The 9,992-nt window shown below is 39.7% G+C and overlaps 1 non-coding gene across 1 annotated transcript; it reads right to left on the bottom strand.

The window, feature by feature from the left end:
* Positions 1 to 5,193: 5,193 nt before the first annotated feature.
* LOC120888815 (small nucleolar RNA U3) lies at positions 5,194 to 5,407 on the bottom strand. Its single transcript, XR_005732492.2, has one exon. It is a non-coding gene; the product is annotated as a small nucleolar RNA U3 (small nucleolar RNA).
* Between the last annotated feature and the right edge of the window lie 4,585 nt (positions 5,408 to 9,992).

Raw genomic sequence — 9,992 nt, 5'->3', positions numbered from 1 at the left:
AATTTAATACATTCTTTTCTTTGAAAGTGCTTTTTACTCTCACAAGTGAAATCATCAACCTCAAATTATTTATTGACCACCTATAACAATAGTTTCTCTAAAAAGATCAAGGTAAGTAAAATGATTTTTAAAGGACTCATCTTGTTTAAAGGAATTATTTGAGGGGACTGGATGAGAATGGAAAAATTAGGCCAGAGTCCTTTAAATGAATTTTAAGCCATATATGTTTGTGTGTGGGACTCGTTTTCTAATTTAAAAAATAAATACAGTCTCCTGGGAAATTTGGAAAAAAAATAATAATAAAAAGGAGATTAGAATCACCCCAATTATACTAGAATAGAAAATCACCTTGTACCATTTCATTGTATATTTGCCGATTCTTCTTATTAACTATGTATATTTACATTTATATTTATTTTTTATAAAATTATTTTCTTTATATATATATATCATTTCATATTCTTTCTTCTTCACTTAAAAATATATTTCCTCATGAAATCCCTCAAAAATCTAAGTTTTAATGACTATATTATATGGCTACAATATAAGCTAACATTATTAAACACTTATTAAAATAGCAGCAGTTGAATTTAGTCCTTTTAAACACAATATAAAGATTATAACCCCTATGGTGGCAGATTTCATTATTGCACTTAATTCTTCATACACACACACACACACACACACACACACAGAGAGAGAGAGAGAGAGAGAGAGAGAGAGAGAGAGAGAGAGAGAGAGAGAGAGAGAGAGAGAGAGAGAGAGAGAGAGAGAGAGAGAGAGAGAGAGAGAGAGAGAGAAGAGTAGGGATCAATTCTTTGGAGCAAAGAATTTGTCAATGCCTGGAGATATCTTTGATTGTCCCACTGCAGGGATGCTACTGACATCTGGTGTATAGAGAGAGGCCAGGGATGCTGCTAATGCACAGGACAGCTCCCCACTCCCACAATAAAGAATTCTTTAGACTCAGGGTCAAGAGTGCCAAGGTTGATAAACCCAGCTGCAGATCATGCCCTTTACCTGTGTACTTTCTCTTCTTCTTCTTTCACTCCTTGGCTTGGAGATTGGCCAGTGTGACTTTCTTCATCCAGTAAAATAAGGTGGAAATTTCAAAGTAACATTTTCTTATACATGTTCACTACACTCTTCTGGCTTTTCTATTACTGTGTAAAGAAGACGCTCATTCCACTCTCTAGCGTAAGAGAGGAGGGTGATTGACACATGAAGCAGGGCCACCTCTGCAGACACACAGTGTCTCTGCAATGAGATGCAAAGCTGCCCAGTTAACTTACACATGTATGAGATAGGATAATGATTGTTGTTTTAGGCTAATGAATTTTGGAACAGGTTGTGTGTGTGTGAGTGTGTGTGTGTGTGTGTGTGTGTGTGTGTGTGTCTGTGTAACTGATACATTCTATGTGAAAACCAACTTGTCCCACATCACAAAATTAGTAAGTAAAAGAGTTAGTTTTCAAACTCAGACCTGATTGACTAGAAAGCCTACTCTTAACCTTTGGACCATATAGTCAGCTCTGTATCCACAAGTTCTGCATTCTCAGATTCAACAAACTGCAACCAACTGAAAATATTCTGGGGGGGAAAAATTGTGTCTGTACTGGACATGCTCAGAATTTTTCTCTTGTCATTATTTCCTAAACAATATAGTATAGCAACTAATTACATAGCATTTTTATGAGATTAGATGATATAAGTCATCTAGAGATGATTTAAAGTATACAGAACAATATGCATAGGTTAAATGTAAATATCATGCCATTTTCTACCAGGGATTGTGTATCTAGAAATTTCAGTATCTTAGTATCTATTGGGGAGTGGGGATGAATCCAATAAGATGGAAATTTCAAAGTAACATTTTCTTATGTATTTTCACTACACTCTTCTGGAACCAATCCCTCAGAGATAACAAGGGACAACTGTACGTCTTTCTAATACCATCATTTAGGTAGCTCTTCTTCTGTTGAATACCTAAGGTGTTTCCTGTGTTTTGTCACCATGAATAAAGCTTTCCTAAACATTTTTTATGTAAGTGTTTATCTCCCATTCTGATTTTTCTAGGTTAGAATTTCTCCACCAAAGGGTATGGACTTTTTTAAAAAATGCATATTTTTTAAGAGAATTAATTATTCAAATAGTTTTACTAATTAATAAAAACTCAATTAGTTAATTAAGAGTTTAATGTGTCCTATAGTCAACATTATAATTTTATATAAGATAGATAATGTATCATAAATGTGCTCTTAGGCAATGTTCATAAAATTTAAACTGCATGTGGAAACTGTCTTACAGATAGCCAAGGGATTTTATGTAACATGCAATATTTTGTGCTTTCGTATTGTATGTCATTGGCTGCACTTATATTCAGTTATAAGTTATTTCTTAAAGAACACAGCCCAATTCTATAGCAATTCCTTTGGGGAAGCTATTTTTAGGAAGGAATCAAGTCCTAAAAAGTGAACCTGTCTAAACAAGAGACTTGCTGAAGGTGACAGGGTTAGCAGCTATTGTGTAGCAGTGGACAAGTTAAAGCTGGCTGGGGGGTGATGGTTTTTAGAGGGCCTATGTCTAGTAAAAGGCATGTCTAACAGTGACATGTGAATAATGTTTTCACCTCAGTAAGCCTCAGTAAAAAAAGAGAGATGCAAAAGGCTCCCCAAAGCCAATACGTGACCCCACTACAGAAGGCAGGATTTATTTGTGTTGATTTTCACTTAGCATAACCACTTCAGCCCACAGAACACCACTGTCGAAACCCTCCTCCCAATGGGTGATGGTTAGCAGAAAACGATCCAGAGACCATCTAGGTTTTCCTAAAGGGAGGGTGAATGGAGAGGTAGACCTGAGGCAAGGAACCTAACCAGGGCTTTACTGTTGATGTTGCCCTTAGAAGACAGCAGGTCTGAGCCAACACCAACTCCGCCTCCAAGCCCCTTACCCTGGAGTATCTAACACTGGGACTCGCTGAGACCAGTGTGGTCCCAGAGGACCCTACACACAGAATGTCCCTGTGCTTGGAGATTGAGGCTCTGATTTAGCTTACCTAAAATTCTCAGAAATTTGATATTTTAATTTATGTTTTACAACTGAAGGCTGATAGGACAATGAAGCATTCACAGGGGACTTGGCATAGGCTCCGCTCCTGGGACGAGTGCAGCCACAACCTGAGGTGCTCACCCATCCTTCCTTCAGTCCATCCTTCCTTCTCCTCTTTTCAATATTCCTTGGATAGCCCTTAGTAACTGCTCGCTGTCCTGGGTACCATGTACATAAAGATGAATAAGACACAGTCCTCACACTAGTCAGGGAACAACAGGAAAATAAATAATTACATTACAACGGATGAGGCTGAACCAAAGTGCCACAGGTGCCCAGAGGAGGGACTGACTGATGATGGCCATGAGAGAAAAGAAAGCTTTACAGGGAAGTCAATGCAGGAATGCAGTGGAGTACCTCAGATAATGAAGCAGAGAAAGGGGAAAGGCTGTCTGACTGGTATGCAGAATTATGGAGGTGTGCAATTGTACATGTGGTCCCTGAGGCAGCAGGTGGCCCTGTGACATGACTGGGGCACAGTACACAGAGCTCTGCCAGGGGACAGAAATTTCAGGAAGAAAAAAAAAAAAACTTGCAAAAAGAGGCTGATGTTTTTTTGCACTCAATCTGCTGGCATCGAGAAATGATGTGAGGCTCGGAAGAGAGTGAGTGACAAGCCAGTAACCCTAGTTTAGAAAATTGTCCTGCTGAATGCAGTGAAGGGAGATTTCGGGAGCCTCACAGAAGCAAGAGTAAGGTAGGAAGAGCAGGCTGGGGCTTGGCCACATCAACTGGCTGACACAAAATCGACGGTTGCCCAGTTCAAACATGTTTCTCAGTCATCTTAATGACCAATTTCTGCAGCCATTTGGCCCAGTTGTACAGTTGATCTAAAGCAGTTGTTAAGTCATCTAGAAACTTGAAATGATTATTGATCTCGTTTGGAATGGTCAAACAAGTGGGGAAAAACAAGCCTTGAATGGGCTCCATCGGGCTAAGAGGGACTGATATTAAAGGAATGAAAATTTTTTATCCCAGATTCTCAGTATATTGAAAAGGGCAAAACAAATTTGATTTCAGTAAATTCTACATGGGCTAGAAATTCAGCCCTAGAAGCATTGCTGGTAAGCCAGGTAAGTTGGCGGTGTAGGGGATCATGGAAGTTCACACCTCTGTGAGGGAATTAGTGTCCAGTAGGGTTTTGCTGCAGAGAAAGCACTCATTTATGTTCTGTACACGAAAGTGCCCTCAAAGTCCTTATCAGTATTGTTCTCCATAAGCTAAGCATATAGCTCCCTCTACTCACATTTGAATTCAGGCTGGAGGCAAGTTTGTGGGAATTGCAAAACATTCTTTTTGCCACTGGGAGCCCTTCAGGGGTACTGTCCAAGCCTGGGCTAGTTTGTTTATTATCATTGAACAACCTTAAAGGGGCGACTTTTCAAGTTCAAGAGAAAAGGTAGCCCTCTATGTCTTTCTAGGTTGGTTCAGTTATGCTGCAACGACAGCTCCAAACCAAGAATTTATTTATTAAAAATAAGAGTTTATTTCCTGCTCACTCTACAGGTCCATTTGGGCATCAGTGGGAGTATTCGCCTCACCTGGTGCTTATTTTGCCTGCTGTTCAATATGCCAAGCCCTGAAGAGATGGATCTTGCAAAAGAAAAATTTTTTATTGATGAGGGGCCAAATATGAAGAGAGGCATTCCCTGGTTCAAAACTGCCTCCCCAAGGACAGGGCTTAAGGGAATTTGTGGGATGAAGAAAACAAGGTGGTTTGAGGTATGGGGAACGGTGATTGGAAGTAGGGAAAGAGGAGTAAACAATGGTCTGAACATACATAAACAAATTTCATGTCTATAGGATGCATGTTTTTTTTTTAAAGGTGGTGTTAGTATGATCTAAGGGTGGAATTTTCAGTCCTATGACATCTAAAGGTAACTCATCAGACAATTAAGCAGGCCCAAATGAAGGGTTCGTGGTTTCAACCAGTTTGAGACAGCTTCTGAGTTTATGAAAAAGTACTTAAACAATTGTTACCATAGTAACCATTCATCAGAGGAGTTACTAATAACAAAGCTAATGGAAATATAACGCTAAGCAAAGTGACCTCTACCATTTTTTTTTTTTTTTTTTTTTTTTACCACTCAGACTGTGGCCTCTCCCTCTTAACCTCAGAAGAGGATTAAGAACGATCATCAATGGCAAAAGGCAGTTGCAGTAAAGCAACACCCAGTGCCTGCTTCACGCTCAGGAGAGACCACTCAACTCCTCCTCGTGGTTTTCGGTACTCTACACGACCAGAGAAACTTCTCTAGTAACATACTATAGAAATGATCCCTGAAAGTATAGTCTTACCTCTACCATTTGTACTAAAAACAAACTAGTAAAAGCAAGTGAGGCTAGAGGGTTGATTCAGGTTTTTTTTTTCTCAATTTTACTTACTCTAGAACCCAAGATATTGGAAGATATGCCATATGGAAAGCTACTGATTTTGGAAATAAAGGAAAGAAATCAGTAGAGGTTTTTGCACCAGGAATTAAACGCTTCTGCGTAGGTGTCACTTAGCCTGAAAACCATGGTCTAGAACTAGTTATGTAAGTCCATCCGGTAATAAGGAGGTAGAGACATGTAATTCACCTTTAAGCTGGAAAGAAGCTAAGTGAATGTACAAGAAGTTTAATAGCTGCTATCACACCTTTCAAAAGCAGATGTAGGTGGCCTACTGCACTGAGCCCCTGGGAAAGCTTCTCACTGTGTCTTGCATTAAAAGAAACAGGTCTCAGAGGAGCTGGGACCCAAAGACCTTGGATGTGACAGCTCCACTTTGTGACCTGCACCTTCCAGTCCACACTCAGTTTCCACATGAGTATATGTCTTACCTTCTGCCAAGGAAATGAGACAAGTTACCTGACTGAAGTTCAAAGGAAGCTCTTCTGCAGGGAAATGCCTCACAGGACGGTACTTTTGACTATTAGGAAAGGTGGAGAACTGCTATGCCCTATTATGGCAAGAGTTGGGAAAACACTGCACCCACCATTAGTCCTTATCCCTTGCATCTGTGTTTGCACCTTCTTCTCCTCTCCACCTCTGTTGGGGCCTCCTTCCTCTCTTCAACTGCCCAGTGGTTTTATATTCCTTCAATGTACTTCTCATCTTGCCAAATCTGTTCTATTTCCCCTGTTTCTCTCTCTGCTCCTTTACCTGATAAACTCATGCTCACACTTCAGGCATTATCTCAGCTCTCAGCTCCTGGAAGTCCTCTCCAAACTTCCTAGCTGGATACCGTACCTCTCTTCTATATCCCCAAAGCCTCACAGGCATATTTTTATATTACTCTATATGGAAATGTAGTCTCCTATTTAACATTTCTAGAAGTTGGGAATTCTTTTGTTCATCCTTTCCCCCACCACACTGTCTGTTTGGCCCTAATAGATGTTGAATAAATGGAGGACTAAACTGCCACAAAGCCAAGAGGCTCAGGATGGTGCCCACAGATGCCCTGAAGAGGCCCCTCTTGCTGCTTTTCTCTAGATGGAAATTTCAAACACTCCAGAGTCACAAGTTGCAAGCCTGACAAAGTTGTGGCATTTTTAAAATCTGGCAACCCATCTCTAATAACCTAGAGCAAGCGCTGGGCAATAAGTGGATATCTACACCAGGAAGACTATTTCTATCATGAGAATCGGGAGGTTTCCTGAGCATAGCCAACAATGTTTATCATTCCATCCCAGACCTTTGTTCTGGTGTCAACTCATCATGTGCTAAATAAGAAGGAAAGGGGAAAGGAGCAAGTAGAACCTGGAATCCACTGTCAAAAGGAACTTTAGACTGCTATGGGTTTATATGAGTCCTGCCTGTGCACAGAGTAAGAAAATAAGAAGAGATGCCTGCTCACAGAAGAGTTGATCTGTCTCAGTTTAAAGCCTGTGTCTCTTGTTAGAACTGTAAAATCAACCAGAGCCCCAGTCATTAGGGGAGTGAAAGCTCCCCTCCATGATAATTCAGTCTTCTACGTGTCAAAGCTTCCACAGGTTCTTCTCATTGGCTAAGAAAGTCATTGTTGAGTATTTCAAATCAGCAATTAGCCAATTTGTTGTTCACAGCAGATCCAAAATAACTCTTTGAAATAAGAAGGACATGAAGAAGAGGAGTTAACTCTCTTCTGCAAAACAGGATATATGTCAACAGTTCTAAAGGCAAGAATGTTTGCTATTCTATGATGAGAGAGTCTTGCTAGTCATCCAGACAGTTGGTAATGTGTTTCTGCTCTTCAGATTGAACTTGTTCTATATGTTCCTTATGTTTGTCTTTGGAGGGTGTGTGGTTGATATGTGTGTATATGTGCATGTGTATGTTATTTAGTAGTTTCTCACTGAAAAACTGGTAGACTACAGGGGGTTGCCTACAATTCCCCCTTTGAAGAGATCTTGAAGGGAATTTGACTTGGTGTCCCATACTCTGGACCTCTCTGTAGAACTCACAATACAAAGAAGTTTCTGCTCATATTCATGCCTCCACCAACAACTCTAAACTTGATTAAAGGATTTGCAAGACCAGAGACTCAGGACTGCCTGGCATGTGTCAAAATTAAGGAGATGTGCTGCTTGTAAGCATGTTGCTAGGATGAGAGGTTGGTGTTTTCTGATAATGTGTGGAAGTGTTTCACTTATAAAGACTCAACCTAGAAGACACTCATGCTGAGGTGTGCAAAACCCAGTATAGAGAAGTAACATTAGAAGTTGGGATCTTTATGAAAAAGACTTTAAAAAGGCTCAACCCTGAATGCTTTTGCTTTGAAACATGGTGCATTAGTAGGACAATATTAGCTATGATAACAAAGAAATCCCCAATTATCCGTGGCTTAATACAATAGAAGTTTATTTCTCACTTATTTGGCAGGTTTTACTGACAAGGAACTGGCTTTTCTCTACATGAAGACTGAGAGGTCCAGACTCCTCCTATCTTGTTTGCCAGGTGTTCCTTAGACCATCAAAATCTGCAACTTCCAGCCTACATAGAAAGGAAAGAATGTTTCTTAACCCTCTTGTCTTGGCTGCTGGTGACATTTTACTTTTACTCATACTCCACTGGTAAGAACTTGTCATGTGTCTCTATGACATGAGCCTTGGAAAATGGAATCCCTGGCAAGGCAACCACTTCCCAGAAAGAAGCACAAACTTTTGATGGACAGGTAGGTATCTATAGCCTGTGTCTGCTGGAGAAAATTTAAATATCTAGTCCTTACATAATGCTCTCAGTGGTTTGGTAAAAGTGTTTAAGGATATCCAAATGCAGGATATGGTACCTTTGAAATCCAAATTGGTCATCAATATTGAGATCTTTTCCTAGAAATAGGGAATTTAAGATGTTGCATCTTGTCGTATATTTTGAACTCCAGAAGTCTGATTCCTTGCACTAAGAATTTAAGAATGAACCTTTGAACTAAACCATAGCCAATCCCTAGAAGGTGACCCATGTGATGCCTGAGGGTGGGGTCTCCTTGCTTCTTAGAAAGGACTGAGAAGGGATGGTCCCTTTAGTCCTCTGAAACCATCATATCTGGTTTTGATGGATGAAGCTGCTGTGATCATTTTGCTACCATCATGAAGGTGAAGCCAACACATGAATAAAAACAGAGCAGAGACAAAAATTCAGATCTGGTGCCCTGACATACTTCACCAGTAACCAGAGTTTCTGCAGGACTTTTTATTATGTGAGAAAACCAACTTACTAATTTTCTCATGTTTGAAGTCACTTTGAGTTTTATCTAATACCTACAGATAAAATCATCCTAAGCAATACCTTCCAAATACCTATGGACACACACACACAACACACACGCACACACACACTCACACACACATGAATACACACACACACACACACACACACACACACACACACACACCATATCTATCTACTCTTACCAATCCTTGCTGTCCAAAATGCTACTCCATAGTGAACCATTTCTTTCACTGGGGAATTTTCTTTTCTACCATAGTGCATATCACTGGGAGATTCTCTAGAAATGTTTTCTTTAAATTTTTTTTAAAAGTTTAAATTTTGTTCAGTGTTTATTGAGTACTTATTAAATATTAGACACTCCAGGCTGGGAAAAGTATAGCATAAAAGACAGGATGTAGATGGTCTTTGAAGATGTCTTTTTTATAAGAAAGGAGGATTATATAGGCCCCCATCTTTTTGGACTCTTCTCACTTTCACCATGAGGCTCCCCACACACCAATCAGCTCTACCAGGCAGAGAACAGAGTATAGACAAGCTCAGCAGAGAGGAGAAAGGTGGATTTGGCTCTGAGACTAATTCACTGATGCTTGGAGAACATTTTCACTTTGCCTGCAGGAGGGAGAAGATGATCCATTGCAACTGTGATTCATGAGTACTTCCCTTCCGCCTTTCCCCTTCTCTTCTACTTTAGTAATGGAAACGATGAAAGAGATAAAATAATTCTCAAGAAGGTGAATCCAAAGCTCACCAGGAGAAAAAAACATTTGAAATGTCAAATCCAAGTAGAATTAATTTTATTTTGTAGTTTCTTAATTAACTGGCAAAATGCCATGCATTTGTCCTATACATCATGATGTTTTGAACTGTAGGTTCACCGCGGGGTGGTTAAATAAGGCTAATTAACAAATGCATCAACTCACATAGTTATCATTGTTTTGTGTGTGGTGACAAAACTTAGCATCTACTGTCTTAGCATTTTTCGAGAATAAAATTTTTGGTCATTCACTATAGTCATCATATTATCAGTAAATCTCTTGAACTTATTTTTCCTACTTGAGATTGCATATTCTTTGTCCAACAGTCTAATTTGAATATTTGGGTCACTGGAGAAGCCAGGGCAAGAATTGATCACTCTGACTCATTAAGTCTTCCCTGAAAATGATTGCTGGTCCAGGAAGTGGCACCAAATCCTC

This window comes from Ictidomys tridecemlineatus, chromosome 6, assembly GCF_052094955.1.
Source record: "Ictidomys tridecemlineatus isolate mIctTri1 chromosome 6, mIctTri1.hap1, whole genome shotgun sequence".
In the NCBI taxonomy this organism is placed as follows: Eukaryota; Metazoa; Chordata; class Mammalia; order Rodentia; family Sciuridae; genus Ictidomys; species Ictidomys tridecemlineatus.
The sequence above is the reverse complement of the archived record's forward strand: the minus strand, read 5'-3'. Positions and strand labels throughout refer to the sequence as shown.